The sequence below is a fragment of the Trichosurus vulpecula genome, chromosome 2 (assembly GCF_011100635.1).
Source record: "Trichosurus vulpecula isolate mTriVul1 chromosome 2, mTriVul1.pri, whole genome shotgun sequence".
In the NCBI taxonomy this organism is placed as follows: Eukaryota; Metazoa; Chordata; class Mammalia; order Diprotodontia; family Phalangeridae; genus Trichosurus; species Trichosurus vulpecula.
The window spans coordinates 81,797,915-81,819,581 of NC_050574.1; the positions used below are offsets into that span (position 1 = coordinate 81,797,915).

Sequence of the window (21,667 nt, forward strand, 5' to 3'; positions counted from 1 at the left end):
TAGTCCTGTTTGCCAGTAGGAAACAAATGGGAAATTCTCTAGGCACCCCTCCATCCAACCCCATCACCTCCCGGCCCTCAGAATATCTCTGCTGAATAACAATTCTCTCTCCATGAGAGAACCTGGAATATGGTTGGGAGTTTCTAGATTTATAGAATACCAAAAAATATACACATTTAGTTTGTCATACAGTGACCCCCTCAGAAAAGTCAACGTGTTCAGATCTGCCTTTTCCCACAGTCCTGCACTCTTAGCTGCACAGTGTGTTTTTACATAGCTTCAAACTCATCAGTTCTCTCCTTTGTATTGCCCTACCGAATCTGCCTCAGAGTCTTGAATTTGTCTTGTCCTTGTCTCATGTTCTCATCGTGGTTGATGTCATCATGAGGTCCACTTATTCTCTTCCCTGGCCTGGGACAGCTCGTTTGTCAATGTCTGCAGCTGTCTCTGCACATGCTCATTCTTCTCAGCCCTCCACAATGCCCTCATTGAAAAATTTGGCATTGTAGCTGCTTTCACCCTGCAAGTTCTCATATGGGTGGTAATTCACAGGATCATACACAGGAAGTAGTGGTGGTGGAGCTCACCTGGTGAAACTCTTCCTTGGTCTTGACAGGATCATCTTGGGCTTTCCTGGCCCTGAGCTGCCATTCTTCGACCTCATCCTCTTTATGCTTCCTGGCCTTTTCTAGGAGAGCAATTTTGGTGGTGTATTCAGCAAGTTCAGCAGCCAGCTCCTCCTGGCTCTTTATCTGATTCACGGCTTGTCTCCCCAGTTCTTCTTTGGCTCGAAGAGTAGCCACACAGTCAGTTTCAAGGCATTCAGCCTCTTTCTGGGCTCATTTCCTCTCTTGTTCCAGCTGAATGGCTTTCTGGATCTGATGGGAGAGTTCCTTTTCTGCTTTCTTGGTCTTCTGCTCATAGTCCTGAAGCCTCAGCATCAGCTCCTTCTTCTCCCGCAACATCTGCTCCTTCTCTCATTCAACAGTCTCTCTTCTCTTCTTTTTGGTTTCCAACTACTGCCTTTCCAGTTGTTTCTGGTGCTTCTCACGTGCTTGGGCTTTCATCTGCTGTAGTTCAATGGTATCTGGCTTCCTTGGGCAAACGTATAGCTCATGGTTTCCCATGCAAAGCTGAAGGATCGGCTTATTAATCTGAAGGCGAGGTGCATAAAATACAAAGTCAGGTGCCTTCTTGTCGATGTATTTAATGACAAACTTTTTGTCATTGAAAGAGATGTTTCTGATTTTTGCTCCTAAGGAAGCCAATCTTTGGGGTCAATTTCTCATAAATCGGCCCAAGGGCATCCACTCTGAGCCAAAGATCTGTTCCTCTTTTGTTTTTTTTATCTCAAAATAATTGATCCTATACATCTCCATGTCCTGAGCAATCTTCAAATACTCCAGCATAGCAGTATCTTTCAGCATCCCACTGTGTTCAGCATGCCACACCTGGACCCCATCCTCCCACTGTTCTCTGGAGAGCTTGTGCTGGTCCATTGCTCTCCGTGGGATCAAATGTTAGGAGCTGAGGTATCCAGCCTTGTGCACATCTTTATTATAGTCACCAAACTTGGCTTGAATGGCATAGGACCCAAGGAGCACTGCGGTCTCGAGAGGGCAGTAGATTTCATCACTGAGGATTCCATTTTTCACTTGTAGGAAGAACAGTTTCAGGGTAATATCCAGGATCAGCTCCTTGGGCACAACCTCTGAGTAGAATTTGGCCCGGAATTGGAACTGGAGGGGGTTCTCCTTTCTGACTTCCTAAGCAGAGACCTTTTTATCAAGCTTCAACCAGATTGGAAATCCTTTATTACCCACATATTGGAGGCCAAAGTACCATACTTCCAAAGGCCGATGGTCTTAACCACCTCGTCAAAGAGCTGCTTCCCAGGGGTGTTAGGCTGGATGGTAAACTCCAGCTCTGCATCCATGGTAGTAACATGGATATTGATTGATTTCAGCATTTTCAGTTCCTGATATGTTCTTTAATATCCCTTCAAACAAAGCTTTCATGCAAAGAGCTCTCTTCTTTCTCCAAGTAGTGCAAGCTCAGGCCTTGGCTCCTCCATCTGGCTGGCAGTCAGTGGGCTAGTGCTCTCACCCTGGTTGCTGCAGCAACTCAGCTCCCTGGGGCCCCTGGGCAGGCGGGCTGGAGAGAGGGCTGGTGGGTGTCAGAACCCACACATTGCCCTGCCCCTCTCTCCTGATTGTTGTTGTTGTTAGTCCTTCATTCAGAGGAGAGAGGGACTACAGCCACCATCCATTCCAACCTTTACCTGAAAATTAATCACTTTTTCATCATCTTCTACACATAATCTTTTTTTTTAGTGCCTGCTGTCCTTCATCCTTAATTCTCAAAGAGGACCAATGACACCATGGGTGACATCTTGACTTGAACATGAAGTGGATTTAACTGAGCAGAGTTGCACAAAGTCATCAGACTCACTCTCTCTTACAGAGTCATAGAAGTCCAGTGGCAAGGCAAAAGGCAGGATGACTGCCAATGGCTTAGGATGCAATGGATGACCTTGGTATCTTCAATGTCTGACCATGTTCTAAGCACACCACAGAGCCTGCTTCAGTCACCTTGATGGCCATTGGAACAAACTGTTCTCATCTGCCCATTGTGCTGAGGGAAGGTTTCACATGCTTGGGGTTGACATCCCTTTAATTCACGCATGGGTTTGATGCCTGTCAGTTACCCTCAACCTGATTTAGCCTGTCTGCTGAGATGGTTTTACTAGGGTGTGCCTGCTGCATATGTTACAACTTCTTGGAGGCACACGTGAGAGTGGCCTGACTGGTTGGACACCAAAGGTGGATGAGCAGTTGTGAAAAGGGCTCAGTAATCCCTCACAGCAAATGTGCTGGTCCTCTCTGCACAGCCCATAAGCATTCTGTTGCTCCCTCCTCTGCTTCCCTCCTAATCCCATCATGAGAAAGCAAGGAAAACAAAGCAGTTTTGAAACATTTATAGTCAAACAAAATAAATTCGTGCACTGGCTATGTCAAAAACAAAAGTCCCAATCTGCCGACCCAGCACATCACTAAGTACTCTGAAATTGAAAATTGACATCCTGTCTTATTTTGAATTATTTATTGATTGATTGAGAAGTGTATCTAATCCATATATCAATATCCATGGATCAGATTTGGATTTAATTATATAGGCCTCGGTGGTGACAGACTGTCTTACCTGGAAATTTGTTGGTTGGGACTATTCAAGAGATCTTTCCCAGTCTATTTGCGTGTTTGTGATCAATTTTCCTGGACTCTGCATGTGGGGTACTACAGCTAGGTTGTGATCTATTACAGATTGTTATTATCATATAATTGTGTTTTTGTATGTAATTGCCACCAAGTGTCTTTGGCAACTTCAGCAGGAATAGCCTGGCCCCCGCTACGCGATGGGGGGGTGAAGGGGGGGTGGTCCGGCCGCCCCCCCATCGCTGCTGTCTCTGCACGGCTCTGCCATCACCTACTGAGGGGACCTAGCCTGGCGCTGCAGCCTGGTAGGGAGGAGTGCAGCTGGTCCTTCCTGGGGCAGGCGGAGCCCCGCCTGCAGAACCCGCCCACCGCCCGATTCTGGCTGCGGCGGAAGGGGAGACGAGAAAATGAGCTGCACCTGGTTGAACTATTAAGAGACCATGACAGTGCAGCAGAATCTCTAACTGAACGAACTACAGCCCTCAACAAGAGAAACAATGAAACAGTATCAAGAAGAAATTCAAAACTTAATGAGGTTGCAAGACACCGAGCACGATCTACATGACTTAAGAATTCAGCGAGAAAACAGACAAACCAGAGAATTGCAGCAAGAAAATAAAGAATTACGCACATCTCTTGAAGAACAGCGGTCTGCTTTAGAACTCATAATGAGCAAGTACCTAGAGCAGACGTTTAGGTTGTTAATTGCCGGCAAAAAGGATGACCCAGGTATTATAATGAAGCTAAAGAAGCAACATTCCAAGATTGACATGGTACACCGTCACAGCCCTGAAGGAATCTTCCTTGGTGCACCTCGACGAATCCTTGAAGTAACCCAACATGGACTGGAGAGAAGGCACTTGGAAGCAAATCTGAATGAATTACAAGTACATGTGGACCAGATTACCGAAATGGCAGCAGTGGTGAGGAAAGCTATTGAAACTGCTGAGCAGGAGGGTTGTAAGGGGCAGGAACGAATTTTTCAACTTTAACAAGAAAACAAAGGCTTGAGAGAAATCCTTCAAATAACTCTGGAATCATTCCTGAGCCTCAAGAAAGACGATGCATCAGAGAGTACATACATCTTTGTCAGCATTGGTAACCAGCAGCGATTTGAGCCTGAGCAAGAGCTAAAGAACACGGAAAATCACTGAGCATCTATTGCACGGCTCCTAATAAGGAACCAGGGTTTACTTAAAAAGTTGTTAATGAATTGAGCACCAGAAGAATCACAATCCTAAATCAGCACTTCACTTCATTCTTTATGTATTATGTATAGTATACTGGCAAATGACATTTTTAAAAGATATTAGCAGAAGATCAGTATTTGGTTGTCATTGACTTTATTATTCCTATTAAAATTTTTAAAGGAAAATGGAAACTTTAAGCCATTGTTATTAGATAAACAAATAAAAGTTCTCCTGTATAGAAACTACTAATCATACTAGGCCCCTGCCATGCTGTTATTTTTTTAACTTTTTTATCCAAATATTAAATATATATAAATAAAACTCTACCTAGAATTTATGCAGTTATACCATTTTTTAAAAATCCACATTTTCTTAGCTTGAACTTATAAAAAAGGAAATGTGTCCATTCCTAAATTTGATCTCTATTTGATATGAAGGCTAGCAAATGGTATTATATTTTACATGTACTGGACCTACCTTTACATTTCTTAAGAAATGCCTTTCAAAGATGTCAAGATTATAAAAAAAAATCTTTTAAAAGATTGATAATGTTTTGATTTTGTGGCTTAGGCCATAAGTTTGATATGTTTTTGTTCTCCAAGCCTAGATCCTAAGAGGTGCTTTTGTTTTAGCTAGCAACATATCATAGTTGATCATGACATTTTGGGTAATAACTGTCCATAACTTACTAAAGGTAAAGAAATGTAGAAACTATCTTTTCAGTAATGAAAAAGAAAGCTATACTACTTTCTAAGAAAGAAAACCATATAGAAGACAAGATTATTCAGTAGGTTGAACTACTACTTTAGAGAGGGAAAAGGTTAAGTTTGGATTACTAAATACATATTAATTTGGTCAGGTTTGTTTTCTGGTTGACTTTAGGAATATTAACCTATCCATTACCCAGCTGTCCCAGTTGAAAGGCCTGATAAAGTGAGCCAGGAATAAAGAGATTTGAAGTGGGCAAAAAAAAAAACAACAATGTATTTATTTTAGCCTTGTTAATAGTAAACACCAACTTTCACCTGGTTTATAAAGAGAAACCTTTATTCCTTATAAAGCCTTGTTTTTCTTGTTAGATGCCAACAGGGGCAAAGAAACTATAATAGTAGATCTCTCTGGATCTGCCTTTGAACTCACCTGTTCCTAGTAAATTTCATATTTTTATGACCATCATACTGAAACAGATATTTGGGAATAGCTCATTTTCTTGGATTTCATATAAACAGCAAGTTATTTACTATGACCGTGTGAATTTTCAAAACAGAAAACCAAGTAAAGAAGTAATAGAACTTTGGGCCATTATTTAAATAAACAATAAAGTAGAAACTAAACTTTCTCAAATTAGCACAGGTTGCAAATTTCATTTAGATCATCTGTTGAAGGAATACTACTCTTACAGCAGCATCTATTAGTGTGCAAAGACTCATATATTGCTAAGAGTAAAAGCAACAACTATTTACTCAAAGGGGGTAAGGGTGGGGAAGTAGGGCAACAGAAGGAAAGGCAGACTGGGGAAAGGGGCAATCAGAATTTATGCCATATTAGGGTGGGAGGGAGGGTAGAAATGAGGAGAAAATTTGCAACTCAAAAATCTTGTGGAAATCAATGTTGAAAACTAAAAATATTAAATAAATAAATGTAAATAGTTCAAAAAAAAAGAAATTGTGATCCAGGATATCTGTGTTTTCTTTACCATTAACATGCCATAACATAGTATATGTCCATAAAATATTAAGATAAGCAAAAGTGCCATTATAGGCACCCTATCCTTGGTAGTCATTAACAGAAGAATGCTCTGGTCACCTCCCTCTGGCCATGTTGATACAAGAAGAGACATTCTCTGAGTTTACTCAGAGAAGGAAATATTTGTTAGGCCAAGGGGCTTCTTCTGGTTGATTAGCTCAGGATTATCAGTATAAATCTTTTGTTTTCAGGCTCCTGTGCCTTATAACAATAAAGTTAGCAAATGTATTGTTTTCCTGAGTACCAATTTTCTAGAAATTTTCCAATCCAGGTATTTGCTTTAACTCAAGGTGTGAGGCCAAATAAAGCAACAATTTTTTAAGTAGTTAAAACCACTTGCTGAAAGGAAGATCTGACCTTAGAGCCAGGAAAACCCAAGATTAAATCTCACTTCTGCCATATGCTAACAATGTGACCTTGGGTAAATCATTTAGTCTCTCATTGCTCCCAGGAAGCTCCCTAAGTATAAATTGTAAAGTAGTTGCCAATCATCATTGACTATGCCGGTGAAATCTTGTGTCTCCTTTTTTAAAAGTAGAAATATTTATGGAAGATTAAGATAAATTTCACTGTCTTCAGGCATCAAAAAAATAATAAGAAAGTAACAGAAAACATATAAAATTTATTAGCTAGAACAATAGATTTAAGTGATGTGGATTGTCCCATTAAAGGAAAAATTATAATAGAATAAAGTAAGGAAAAAGCCCATCAATATGTTGTTTATAGAAAACACAATAAAAAAAGAGGCTGATTTAAAAGCCTGGTATAAAATATACCATGTAATTGCAAGTGCAAAAAAAGAGGAGGGCCCATAATAGAAAAAGTGAAATTCAATTTAGAAGAAATTTGAAAGTGACAAACCAGGTCACTATATAAAAATGAAAGTTAAAATGATTTTTAAAAATATAACCATTCTGAATTTACACTGATCAAACAGATCAATAGTTAAATTCATAAAGATTGACAGTAGTATGAAAAGGAAAAAAAATACCAAAATGATGATTTCCTTTGACAGCATACTATGAGTATGACAAATTAAAGGAAAAAAATTAACGATGAAGAAATAATAAAACCCATATATCTTCTACCTGCTTCTGGAAATGCCAGATGATGTGTGATAGAAGTGTATTGCTTTCCGCTTTGGAACATGTACAGACCAGTAGCTGGCTCTACTACCTTTGACAAGGACACAGACTACTGATTGTCTCTGTCATCAGATTTGGGGTATATTCCAAAATCACTAGTCATTGTGGGCCTTGCTTTTCATCCATCTTCTTCCTACCTGACTGCATGACACCGAGAGAGACAATGCTATAAGGGTAGAACTCTCGGGCCCACTCTATCTGAATTGAATATTTGTCCTATAAATAGAGGCCTTGGTTCTTTGACTCTTTGCACTTGTCCTTTCCTGTTTTAGATGGACATTAGAAATGGCTATGACCTTGTGAATTGTAGAAGGTCAGGCATATTAAACACCAGAATCTGGAAATTGGAATCCATGCCAGAAGATACAAGGTGAGGTCCTAAGCAACTTAATTGACCTAGGCCAGCAGGAACAGAGAACTATATCTCATCTGTTAGTCATACCACATCTGGAAATGTGCTACTATGGTATGTAAAAACTTAGTTAAGGCTGATCCCTCTCTCCTCAAATTGCAAGGTGGTTTAGGTAGTATGTGTCCCCGACTGGGGATAGGAGGATGACAGTTGGTGAGAGGAAGAATGTTTGTACTTCTGTTTTTTCTATTGACTGCAAAATGAATATCCCTTTGCAAGAGTAATTCTTTACTAATTGGAGCAATTAGTTTGCTTATCACTGGGTGCTAACCGCAAGAGTGGGAGTAGGGATAGACCACAATGAGGACTTGAGACAACAGCACTACTGGAAGAGAGATGTAGCTGTCAACCCCCTGGAATCATGAAGGGGAAGTATAACTCATCTAACTCTGGGACAGAAAGTCCGAAGTACCCCCACAATGTTATTCATCATAATCATTGATTTGGGATTTTTTGGCTTTTTATGGCTATACCATTCCATTCATGTACCACAATTTGTTGCCACTCCCTAATTAATGTGCATTTACTTTTTTGAAGTTCTTTGCTACTACAAAAAAGTATGACTATAAATAATTTGACAATGTGTAGGATACACTATATCTTTTTATCTTTGCCTGTTTTATGGTATATGACTAGCAATAAGATCTCTGGATGATAGGAAATGGTGAGAAATGTTTATTCATTTCTCATCATAATTCCAAATTGTTTTCCAGAATGGTTACACCATTTCAAACTCTACCCACAATGTATTAGGTTTCCTTTTTCCACAGTATATCTAGCATTGACTTTTCTCATCTTTTATAACCATTGTCGATTTGCTTGGTTTGAGGTAAAATGTAAGCGTTGTTCTGACTAGCATCTAGTTTACTTTTAAGTATGGGATTTTTGTAGATTTTTTTTTCAAAATCACCTATATTTCTGCCTTGTATATTATCTCCTCTCACCTCTCAAAGGATCATCCTTTGTGACCAAGTTTTTTAAGAAAAAGAGGAGAGAAAAAATTCAAAATAACCAATAAATACATTGAAAATATCCAAAATTATATACCTGTGGACCCCCATCCACCTTTACTAAGGACTGGGTAGAGATATATCATGTCTTTTCTTTGGAGCCTGATAATTTTGCAAAATATGAATTTTGATTATTTTATGATTGGTTTTTTTCATTTACATTGTCATTTTACATACATATACATATATATGCACATACATACACACACATATATATTAGTTTTAAACCCCCAACTTCACATTACATCAATTCATACAATCCTTTCCATTCTTCTCTGTATTCAGCATGATTGTCATTTTTATAGAACTATAATATCATGATTGAAATCTATGAATAAAAGAAACCGAGGCAAAAAAATTTTAAGCACAGTTTATTGCCCATAGCTAGTAGTTTGCCAATAAAATGGTCCAAGACCACTTTACTTGGTACAAGGACCCTGAACTGAATTTACAGAGCACTTTTATAGACATAAATGAGAAACATCAGAATGGGGAACATAATAAATGAGGAACATTAATCCCAAATCGAGAGACATAATATTGATTCTCACAGAGGTTTACATCTTTTGATTGGTTGGGGTATTTTGGGATGTACCATTGTAATCATGGAAGCCAATCTCTTGTAATCATCCTTGATAAGAATAGCGAATTTTCAGGAAAATGGGGAACTTCGATAGGTGAGCAATATCCAGTGGTTTCCCATCTTCATGTGTCTTATGGAGTCACGGAGTATGTATAACTATACTCTACAGCAAGGCTTCTAGTAGAAATAAGAAACTTAATTGGACAAAGGCTTTTAATAGAAGTGAGAATTTTGGTTAACAGGTGAGCTAACTGGAGCCAATGTCCTGTCAGCCTGCACAGAATCTCAAATACACTTCTTAATCTACTATGATTCATAAGAACTAAATTATTTGTGTAATCAAAGAATGCAATTAAAAATAAATGATCAGTAATTGATTAATATTTCACAATAATTCATCATTATATTCATGCACCACAATTTGTTTCAGCCATTCCCCTACTGATAAATTCTACTTTGTTTCCAGTTCCTTCCTTCCATAAAAAGTGGTGTGATTACAATTTTTGTGTGTTAGAAACCTTTCTTTTTTTCTTTATGACTTCCTCAGGATTTATTTTTCTCAATGGAATCACTGGATCAAGGGGTATGACCATTTTAGCCACTTCATTTGCAAAATTTAAAATTCCTTTTCAGAATGGTTGTGTGTATAGACAGTACCACTATCAATGCTCTAGTGTAATGTCTCAAACTCAAATAGAAAGGCAGACCAATAAACCATGAATATCTATCTTTGTAGATGTATATTGACTTAGAAAACTATGTCTTAACATTTTCTGTGTTTTACTGTATTTTCACTTATTTTGTTAAATATTTCCAGATTATGGGGGCAGAGCCAAGATGGTGTCATGAAAACAGGGATACACTTGAGCTCTCCCCCAAATCCCTCCAAACACTTGTGAAAAAAATGACTCTAAACAAATTCTAGAGCTATAGAACCCACAAAATGACAGAGTGAAACAAGTCTCCAGCCCAATACAGCCTCAAAGATCAATGGGAAGGGTCTATCACACAAGGCTGGGAGCAGAGAGCAGCCCATGCCAGCACAGACCAGGCCAGAGCAGACCTGGCAGAAAAGGCCTCAGGGCACTGAATCACTGGCAGCCCTGGTGATTTCTAGACTTCTCAACCCATAAACACCAAAGACAACTTAGCAGGTAAGTGGAAAAACTCTGTTGGACTGGGTGAGAGAAGGGCATGGTCTGGCCCCAGTCCCTGGGCTGTGGAGGTGGCAGCAGCAAAGGCTACCTCCAAAGCTCCAAGCCCACAGACAGTGGGAGGATCAACAGACTAATCAGAGGGGGACTGCAGAGATCTTTTTGCCAGCACTGAGGCAGGATTCTGTTGCTTTGCCCTGCTTGGATCTGGGTTGCAGTCCTGGGTGGAGGTCCAGGGTTGAGGAGGAACACTGGTGTGGCAGAGTTTGTGGTGGCTGTGGAGAGGAAGTCCTCCTGGAAGTTCCAGGGCAGAAAAGAGTGCTTGAGGTCACTCACAGACCAGAGCACGGGCCAGGAGAGGAGTAAACACCTCTCATTGGATCATACCACCTCAGAAGAACTGAAAATTTACAGGTGCCTAGAAGGAGCTCTGCAAACAGGAGTGCAAAACTCCTGAAGCTTGAGACAGAGCACTCTCCACTCTGGAAGCTAAGTCATATCTTGACAAAGAGCTCAAAAGTCAAGTAATTGAGCAGACAGCTTAAAAAAATCAGACTGTAGAATCTTACTTTGGTGACAAAGAAGACCAAAAAACACAGCCAGAAGAAGACAACTAAGTCAAAGATCCTACATTGAAAGCCTCCAAGAAAAATAGGAATTGGTCTCAGGCCATGGAAGAGCTCGAAAAGGATTTGGAAAATCAAGTAAGAGAAGTAGAGGAAAAATTGGGAAGAGGAATGAGAATGATGCAAGAAAATCATGAAAAATGAGTAAACAGCTTGCTAAAGGAAACCCCAAAATACAAAACAAAATAACACCTTAAAAATAGACTAACTCAAATGGCAAAAAATGTCCAAAAAGCCAATGAAGAAAAGAATGCCTCAAAAAACAGAATTGGTTGGGGCAGCTAGGTGGCACAGTGAGTAGATCAATGGACCTGGAGCCAGGAGGACCTGAGTTCAAATCCAGCCTCAGAGACTTGACACACTTACTAGCTCTGTGACCTTGGGCAAGTCACTTAACTCCAATTGCCCTGCCCTCCCCCTTCCAAAAAAAAAACAGAATTGGCCAAATGGAAAAGGAGGTCCAAAATCTCACTAAAGAAAATAATTCCTCAAAAATTAGAATGGAGCAAATGGAAGCTAATGAATTTATGAGATATCAAGAAATTATAAAACAGAGCCAAAAGAACAAAAAAAGTAGAAGACAATGTGAAATATCTCTTTGGAAAAATCACTGGCCTGGAAAATAGACTCAGGAAAGATAACTTGAAAATTTTTGGACTACCTGGAAGCCATGATCAAAAAAATAGCCTAGACATCATCTTTCAAGAAATTATCAAGGAAAACTACCCTGATATTCTAGAACCAGAAGGTAAAATAGAAATGGAAAGAATCCACTAATCACCTCTTTTAAAAAAATCCCAATTAAGAAAACTCCTAGGAATATTGTAGCCTAATTCCAGACTTCCCAGGTCAAGGAGAAAATACTGCAAACAGCCAGAAAGAAACAATTCAAGTGGAAACACAATCAGGATAACACAAGATCTAGCAGCTTCTACACTAAGGGATTGAAGGGCTTGTAATATGATATTCTGGAGGTCATAGGAGCTAGGATTAAAACCAAGAATCACCTACCCAGCAAAACTGAGCATAATACTTCAGGGCAAAATAAATGGATTTTCAATAAAATAGAGGGCTTTCAAGCATTCTTGATGAAAATGCCAGCGCTGAATAGAAAATTTGACTTTCAAGTACAAGAATCAGGAGAAGCATGAAAAGGTAAACAGGAAAGAGAAGTCATAAGGGACTTGATAAAATTGAATTGTTTACATTCCTACATGGAAAGATAGTATTTGTAACTCATGAGATCTTTTTCAGTATTAGGGTAGTTAAAGGGAATATACAAATATATAGACAGAGGGCACAGGGTGAGTTCAATATGAAGGGATGATATCTAAAAAAATAAAATTAATGGGTGAGAGAGGAATATATTGGAAGAAGGAAAAGGGAAGAGATAGAATGGGGTAAATTCCCCACATAAAAGAGGCAAGAAAAAGTTATTATAATGGAAGGAAAGAGGGGGAAGGTGAAAGGGAATGAGTGAACCTTACTCTCATAGGATTTGGCTTAAGGAGGAATAACATACACACTCAATTGGGTATCTTACCCTACAGGAAAGTAGGCGGGAAAGGGATAAGAGGGCAGGATGATAGAAGGGAGGGCAGATTGGGGCAGGAGGTACTCAGAAGCAAACGCTTTTGAAAAGGGACAGGGTCAGAGGAGAAAATTGAATAAATGGGAGACAGGATAGGATGGAGGGAAATACAGTCTTTCACAACATGATTATTATGGAAGTATTTTGCATAACAACACATGTATAACCTATATTGAATTGCTTGCTTTCTCAATGAAGGTAGGTGGGGAGTGAAGAAGAGAGAGAATTTGGAACTCAGAGCTCTAAAAACAAATGTTAAAAATAGTTTTTACATACAACTGAGAAATAAGATATACATGCAATGAGATATAGAAATTTACCTTGCCCTACAAGAAAGTAAGGGGGAAAAGGATAAGGGGGGAAGTGGGGTAATAAAAGGTTGGCCAACTGGGTATTAGGGTAATCAAAATGCATGCCATCTTGGAGTGGGGAACAGAGAACAAATGGGAAGAAAATTTGGAACTCAAAATCTTGTGGAAATGAATGTTGAAAACTAAAAATAAATAAATTAATCAAATAAATAAATATTTCCAAATTACATTTTAATCTGCTTACTTCACTCTGTCTTTCCACAATACCACCTCTTCCCCCAATAAAATTTTGATTATTCCTATATTTTGTCATCTTTGTCGGCTGGCTGGATATGATAAAAAAAGAAAACCTCTGGTTTGTTTTGGTTCTGATTTCTCTTAGTGGCGGTTTTGAGGATATTTTCTTATGATTCCTAAGAGTTTACAATTTTTCTTTTGGACACTGTTTATTTCTATCCTTTCAACACTTAACCATTAGAAAATGGCCTTTTTTTGGTTATATATTTGTTAATTGCCTGTGTGTTGGATAATTGTCAGAGATATTTGATGCAAAGTTTTCCTTATTTGACACGTCCCCTTCTTATTTAAATTCTGTTCATTTTTTTCTGTAAAATCTATTCAATTTCATATAATCTATGTTTTATAACTGCCCATCTTGTCTGTTTATTTAAGAATTGTACCCCTGGTCAAGGATAATAAAGGTATGTTTTCTGTTGCTTTTCCAATTTTCTTATGCTATGACCTTTTATCACTGTGGTTACATATCCATTATAACTTACACTGATATTTGGTGTTAATTGGTACTCTAAACCTAATTTTTTAAAAATCCTTTTGAGATTTTCCAACAATTCTTGCACACAGGAGTTCTTCAATAAATAATTTATATTCTTCTTTACTGAAAACCATTAAATTAAGATCAAGGTTTCTGGTTCTCCATTGTATAGTCTTTCCTTCTAAATCTCATTTTATTTTTTTTAACCAGTGATACAGTTTTGATGATTACTACATTATCATATAGATAGACAGATAGATAGATAGATAGATAGATATGATATATATATATGTATATATATATATCTGATAGCGCTATGCCTCCACCATTAATATTTTAAAAAATCATTTCTAAGAGAATAAGTTCTCAAAAAGATCTACATTCAGGTCCCTTGGTGTCACTGAGAATAATTATTTATTCAGGTCATTTAGCACATCTTGCTTGGTGATTCTAAACCATGCATCAGGAATCTGACCTCTACCCTTGAATATGAGATTGTAATGCTCTTCTAATTGGGACCTGAGGTGACAAACAAACCATTTCCAGTATGGCTGGGCAGATGTGTCTGGAGTGATGCTCCATGCGGCATATTCATCACCTGCCTGACGATAAGTCTTATATGGGAAACGCCTGCCATCCTTAAGAACAAACAGAAGATCACAAGCCACATAACTGGTACAGAAATCAATTGAAAACTCATCAGTCTTGTGCCAGTTTGTGCCTGTAACAGTCTGAGAATGATGAAAAGGGACTGTGGTCCTCGGAATGATTTGTAGCTGTATTTGTACAAATTGCTTTGCAAAAGGGACACTGCTTCCAGCAGCCACTGAGCTGATTAGAAAGCATGACCTGAATTCCAAGTTCCACATTCTCTATAAAAATTATTTCACAGGCCTATCCTGGGAGGATTCTGGGATCCAAGTATTCAATCATGGCTTCCTTGAGGAATTCAATGCCAGTAATCTCCTGATGTTCAATACTTCTTAAGTCTCCTCTTGGAAGGGTCAAATGACGCCCAAGGTGATTACACAATGTGTCTAGCCATACAGACGCAGAATTGTTTTGGTCCTTAGCAACCAGAGTTGACCCACGAATAGCAGAGAGGATGAGTTTCTTAAAATATTACAAACTATTATGTAAAAAGTTCTTCAATTTCTTTTTTCCTCTTCTTATACAGTGTGCCTGGATCTCTTTCTCAATGTAATTCTTAAAAAAAGTTTTTGGTGTGTGAATGCACTCCCAATAATTGTTAAACTTTTCTTACTTAGCCAAACAAATAAGAATGTGTTTCTCCAGGTTGGATCATTTTCCATTAAAGGCAGGACAGTTAGCCCTTATCTCCCCAGCAAGGTCAAGGGCTATCTTTTTCCAGATGGCTATAGGTAGGGAAGCACTGAGCTTGCTCCACAGGAACTCAGCAAATGCTGTGATAGAGGTTGCACCTTGGCAGGAAATCTTAAAACTCATAAAGAAATCTTCTCTCTTGTTTTCTAGGTATGTGACAGGATCATGTGCTCTCTTGTATGCAATGTGCATGTCCTTAAATTTCGCTGCTGCTGTGTGGCATAAATGTAAGGACAAATCTATTTTATATTCATTTGTAAATATGTACTGGGCCTCACTGGATGCAGAATCAGTGGTCATGTCCATTAATTGCAGTATTTCATGGAAGTAACTTATATCATAATCCATTCCCATTCTTAACTTACAATCAATATTCTCATTGACCAAAGAGATATTGTTGTGGGTATTTTGCATTATGATCTTCTTATCACACTCTGCTATGGAGGGTCTGAAAAGTATTAATTTTGCTTTCATTATTACATGTTTCTCATAATTAATGGAAAACATTTTTCTTCTGCAATGAGCTTGAAGTTTGCTTACCACATAGTGCTCCTGTTTAAAATGGTCCAAAAAAACATTCTCCAAATCAATATCAATATTGGGGTCTTCAGCGGGAGGGGAAGTTGAGGATACTTCATAGACCCAATTTGTCCAAAGTTGACTGAATGTCTCTCTCAGCTCCTCCTCACTTAATTCTTTAAGGTCCGAGCCACATCTCTGCTTCTTAACAGCAACTCTTTTTCATATTCTGATTTCCTTTTATCCAATTTATCTTGACTTTTCCTTGAACTAAGGAAATCTTTGGACTTTCTAATGCTTTCTGAAACAAGTGCCTCTTTAAGATCTTTCAGTTTGTTCTCAAAGTTTCCCTTCCACTGAATCAGGATTTCTTTCTCTTGGTCTTCATCAAAATATTTTTGAAGCTCTTTCTTGATGGCTTCATATTTTTCTGCAATGTTAGCCTCAACAGCACTTTTTCTCAGATCCTGAATTTCCCTATTCTGAATCTGATTGGTCAGTTGGTTCTGCAAATCCAACACATGACTTCTTAGATTCCAGGTCCAGTTATTATACATTGTCTCAAGCTTGACCATGGGCATGATTTCTCGGGTATTCCTAAAGCTGAAGATGAAGTTTTCATTCAGCTAGGCTTTCCACAAATCGTGGATCCAGACTTTCACCTCAGACATCTTCAGAATGCTGCCTTTGGATTCCTTTTTGCCTTCTAAGAGAATTCCTCTTTTTAGTTCCTGGATGTTGTGGCTATAACTGGGGTTGGGCGGGGCCATGGGAGGATCCCCTTCCCATAGATGAGCAAAGTAATGGATATAGTTATTTACATCAAACCGAATGATGTCACTGAAGCAGGTAATACCAGGGTACTGTTCCTGTTCTGCAGCTGTGGCTGCCATTTTGTCCAGTCTCTCCTGAAGTCTCCTTCTTCCTTCCACATTTTGATCTTTGGCAGTGATTTCCCCCACATTCTGATGCACAAAGAGACAGCTTGGGGAAATGTTCACTTGTTTCATTCTCAGAAAGGCCTGGACAGCAATTTGCAAGATATCTTGCATTTCTGAAGGATTCTCTCCAAATATATTGATCAAGGTCAGTTTTCCAAGACCAATAACAAAAGTTGCCAGCTCATTGTCCCGATTCTGTGATTTACCAGTGAATTCTGGGGCCCTGAGTCCTTCTGTGTCAACCACAAGGACAAAGCCAAAGCCCAGCTCTTCCCAGAGTGTCTCCTCCACCTTCAGTAACTGCATGTAAGCTCCTTGTGTGCATCACCCTGCATTGACATTAAACTGTAGGCCAAACACAGCGTTCAGCAGAATGGACTTCCCTGTGCTTTGGAGGCCAAGAACAGAGAGAACAAAGAGCTTTTGGTCTCCAATTTTCTCAATCAATCTGTCAAAAACAGCTGCTACCCACTTGAGGGGTAGATAGGAAGCATCCCTATCCATCAGCTCAAGGGGGTACCCAGAAACCATCAGGTCAGCAGCAATTTGAGGAAGGGAGAAGAACATAGTGTTCCTTTGGGATGAAGCTTCTTCCAAAGCTTCATAGATCTGGCCAGCCTCCCTTAGGAGATGTTCAATACCCAATGAAGAATCCCTGATCTCTTTGGAGACAATTTCTAGTTCCATTTCATGCCATTTCAAGGAGGCACTCCGGGATCCCTTTTGTTTTTCTGCCATCACCAGAGACCACAACTGATTGTACCTCTTCCGGAGTTTTTCCAGGCGACTTTTGGTCAGGTTGTCCATGAATGTACTCAGCCACTGTAGGAAATACAGTTCAGTGCTACTGTCTTTCTCTGAGTGAGACTGAAGGATTTCAAGAACAGATCTCATCAAGTCATTAAGAGGAAATGCTCTTGTTAGCTGTGTTTGTCTTATTATTTGCTTTTCTGTCGCAATCTCACTTTTGTGCTGTTCAAGGCTGCAGTTCTCTTTCTCTCGCAGGTGACAAAGCTCCTTATCCTTCTTGCACCACCGGTGCCAAAGCTCTCCTTGAAGGGGCAGTAATCTCTCCTTCATTTCAGACAATCTTATCTCTTTCATGAGGGCCAGCAAAGCCTGTGCCTTTACCTTAGCCTCCTGACACTCTTTCCTGTCCACATCTACAAGAAAGCCATGGCGCCCAGCAACTTCAGCACAGTCTTCCAGACTGAGAAAGGGACCTGAAGTCTTCAGCAAGCGATTGATGACACTTGTGAGTTTATCCATTAATTCTACCTCATTTCTATTCCTAATCCCAATCCTCACTTTCTGGTCAGAATCATTGAATGCATTCTCATCTTCGTCATCAAACAATAAACCAAAGATTTTGTTGCGTGACACAGGCCCTGGGCCATTTGGACAGTCCTCTCACATTTATCAGAATTAGAAACAAGGACCACTGTGACTGAAGCAATTTCCTGCAGAAATTGGAGCTGTATCTCATAATCTTTGGCATCTCCATGGAGATTGGTGAAGGCCACACACCTTTCAAATCTGTCCTCATCTCTCCCCCCCTGGACAGAACCAGGAGATCTCTACCATACCTCCCATTAAGAGGCAGGATTTGCTGCTGCCTCGGCAGTGACGGTGGAAAAAAGCATCATGCTTGTGCTTACTCAGGAGAGAGTTCAAGATCTGAGATTTGGAAGAAGCAGCAGAACTCACAACTCATAAAGGACACTATGGGGATGGGTACCTGGGAGATGAGTTGGTTATTAAAATTAATGACTGTGTCTTCTGATGCTTTATCCACCTGTCTCCAGCTCCTCTTCACTTGGCTGAGAGACCAGAGAGGAAATTCTATTACAGAGGTACAGGGATTGCGCACCACAAGGGGGAGAGCAAATTGACAAATGGAAAGTTTTTTGAAATGTATTGTCTCATGAAATCATCAGCATAGTGAAAAATCATCATCTGAGTGTCCATTGGGTGGATGTGGGGTGGATCTTTTGACAAGAGGAGAGAGGATGTGCTCTTATCATCAGACAAATCATCATAAGGATCTGAAGGGTCAACCTCAAGATTTGTCAGAGTCAATGTCCCACTGCCCATTGTGTCTCCATCACCTTTACAGACCAAGTATCTCAGTCAATAATCCAACATCAACAGCTTTCGTAGGAAATAAAATGGCAATTCTTTGTCTGTGTCTGGCTGACTGTCATGCACAGAGGCCTTGTCAATCAGATGGAAATCTGTTCTGCCCATATTCCTTGGATAGTAATGCTCTAGACCAAGCCTCTTGGCTAAGTCTAGAAAGAGGGAATTTTTTATCACATCATGGTGTGTGATGGTACTTGGTTCTGGCCCAGAGATCTTTTTCTTTCTCTGAGGAAAATTTTACAGTTCTTTTTTCACCTCATCCATCGGTAAATAGTTCACTGTAGCTTCATATTCTCCACCGATGAGGAAATTCAGGTCTTTCTCCAGAGTTTTCCAATCATGACTTGCCTTGGGTTTCCATAGGACATGAAGCACTTCTTTGGACCATGACCGTCTCATGTGAGATTGCATAAGATTCAAACATTGTTTCTTTTCTTCTGCAGACACAGCAGTCGGTCTAGGAGTTACCGTGAGCCCTGTGAACAGTAGAAATGCTTGATCCCTATAGCCACATTTCTTATTAAGGTCCTGGTACTTTTCATGGGCTTCTTTCATTTCACATAACAGGAAATTTAATTCTTCACATCCTAGGAGACAGTGGAAGGTTTGGTTTTCCTCCTTGTACCCTGCACCAGCTGCAATGGAAAGTAGCAGCAGATGTGTGCCTGAATCCTCTGCCTGTTTCAAGGCCTTCAGAAAGGAGCTGAGAGATGAACTGATCTTATAAGTAGCCTTTCTTTGAGCTTCTTCCATCTTTCCTGAGGACTCTGGGTTGTGATTTATTTCAAGAAGGTCATTCTTTGTCTTTTCTAAGCTCTGAATGAAGTCAGCAAACTCTGTGACATGGATAGCTTGTTGCTTCTTTGCTGAGTGGAAAACCCACTGCATAATTGAGTGACTCTGTGGGAAGTCTTCCACTTGATAAACATGAGGGTACAAAAGGCTATGCAACTGGGATTTAATGAATTTAGTTTCGTGAACTGGCAAGTCCTTGCAAAAATTGACAATGTCAACTAAGAACTGCTGCAGGGTCAGGTTTTTGAGACAGATATTAATCCACATGTTTGAGTTCCTACTTTTCTCACTCAGCTTTTTCTTGAAGTCCATCAGTTTCATCAGTTTCTCCACAGGCTCAGTGATTTCCCAGTATTTCACTTCTTCTACAAAACACCTGGCATCCTCTACTGCACTCAGTAACTCTTCTCCATCCTGGATCCTTGCACATCGGCCAGTCAGAGCTGTGTAAATCTCTGTGAGGCAGCAAGTCACTCGTAGAGGATCCTGAAAATCTTGTCTGTGGTTAGACAGAATTATGTCCCAGACAGGCACTAGCTGGTAGCCTTGGTCAATGACACACCAGGTGTGGTTACTGGCCACAAGACCAGCTTTCCACTGTGGGAGAGAATCCACTTCTTGGGGGCCTCCTGTTTGGTATACAGACATTTGGAATCTTGCTTGCAAATTTGTAGAACTTGTATTGTGAGAATCCATTTGGGACCGAGACTTTGATGCATTTACCATGGCTCTTGCTTTCACCCCAAAACCACTGTAGGTGCCCCCAATGTACACATCAAGTGCCTCTGAGGCTTGCTGCTTCACATCTTGCAGCTGGTTTGATCTGAAGCCCTCAGCTACAGTTTTCCACCAGAATACTCCTCCCAAGTGCAATGGGCCCTGGTTCACATGAGAGCCAAACCTTTGGAAAAATGCCTCACATCTATGCTTCAGATTAGTTTCTGCACCATTGGAGTGACTCAGAAGTTGCTCCAGCTGTTTTAATTCTTGAAGAGTTGACCTGGATAGGTGGAGCTGGTCCAGTGAAAAGTGGCAGGAGGCCAATGGGATATAGCAGAACTTCGTGGCACAGCTGTAAGTGTGCTCAGAGCGTGACTTATGGACTTCTCTAGTCAGAAGATCTGGTGTAATTGGTGCTGGCCTCCAAGTTCAATCCCCAACCTTCACCCTTAGCCAAGAAGCTGACACTGAAGCCCAGTTTCTCCATGCTTTCAGTAAACATGGACTCTTCATGAGAAGACAAAAACTCCATTGTTTCCATCCTTGTTCCCTGTGCTGGGCTGAGCAGGAAGAAGTTCTCTGGGAGGCTGAGCAGTTCTTCTCTCTTCCCCAAAAGATCCTCAGGGTTATTGGTTTGGTAAATGCCCTGCAGGGCAAGACCACCTGACACCCTTTTGAGGAGCTCCCTGTCAGGAAGATTCTCCTTATGAGAGACTGTTCCTTTCATGAGACTGAGGTGTCTCTTCATGTTTTCTATGACCTCTGTTAGGGGTTTCTCAGGGAGTGACCAGTACTTAGGTGGGATCTCCATGGCTTGCCTCAGCTCCTCTTCTTTCTCCCTCACAATTGCCTCCTGCCTGCTTTTGCCTGTTGCCTGCATCTCCCTCAGCTCCTTCAAGGCTGACTGTGCCCACTTTTGTCTCTCCTTCACGGTCACCCAGTGATTCTCTTGCATTTTCTTTGAGCCCTGGCCACTCGACAGCTGAAGAAGTTTCTCCAATTCCTGCTTCTCCCAAGGATGTTTTGCCTGGGACTTCAGTGTCAGGATTTCCCTCTGTTGTAGGTGTTTTAAAGCTTGAACAGAAGTCACACCCAGATATTCCTGCAGCTTAGGCACCCAATACTGGGCATCCAGCCCCAATTCTCTCAGCTTCTCCTCCAGCTCTCGTCTTCCTGGGTTTCCATGGGGTGGTTCATCATCATTATCCCCTGGTGTAGACATGGCTGCAGGAGAGGAGAGAACATCAGTTATTCAGAACCTGCTTTTACTTTGGGAGGAGTGACACACAGAAGGTGTGTGGTGAGGATGTAAAATGTAGAGGGAGCTCCACAGGAAATGCATTCACTCTTGTCTCCTGCTCCAGCACCATCACTGCATGTAGATGATTTATGTGGAAGCACAAACGCCTGCTGATTTGGGTTGGTGGCATGTGGAGTCTAGCAACACCAAAGCT

At 40.3% G+C, this 21,667-nt stretch overlaps 3 pseudogenes; 1 reads left to right on the forward strand and 2 right to left on the reverse strand.

The window, feature by feature from the left end:
• Positions 1-269: 269 nt before the first annotated feature.
• LOC118839373 lies at positions 270-1,969 on the reverse strand (annotated as a pseudogene).
• Positions 1,970-2,380: 411 nt separating this feature from the next.
• LOC118836500 lies at positions 2,381-4,346 on the forward strand (annotated as a pseudogene).
• Positions 4,347-14,162: 9,816 nt separating this feature from the next.
• Positions 14,163-21,435, reverse strand: LOC118840316 (annotated as a pseudogene).
• Positions 21,436-21,667: the final 232 nt, after the last annotated feature.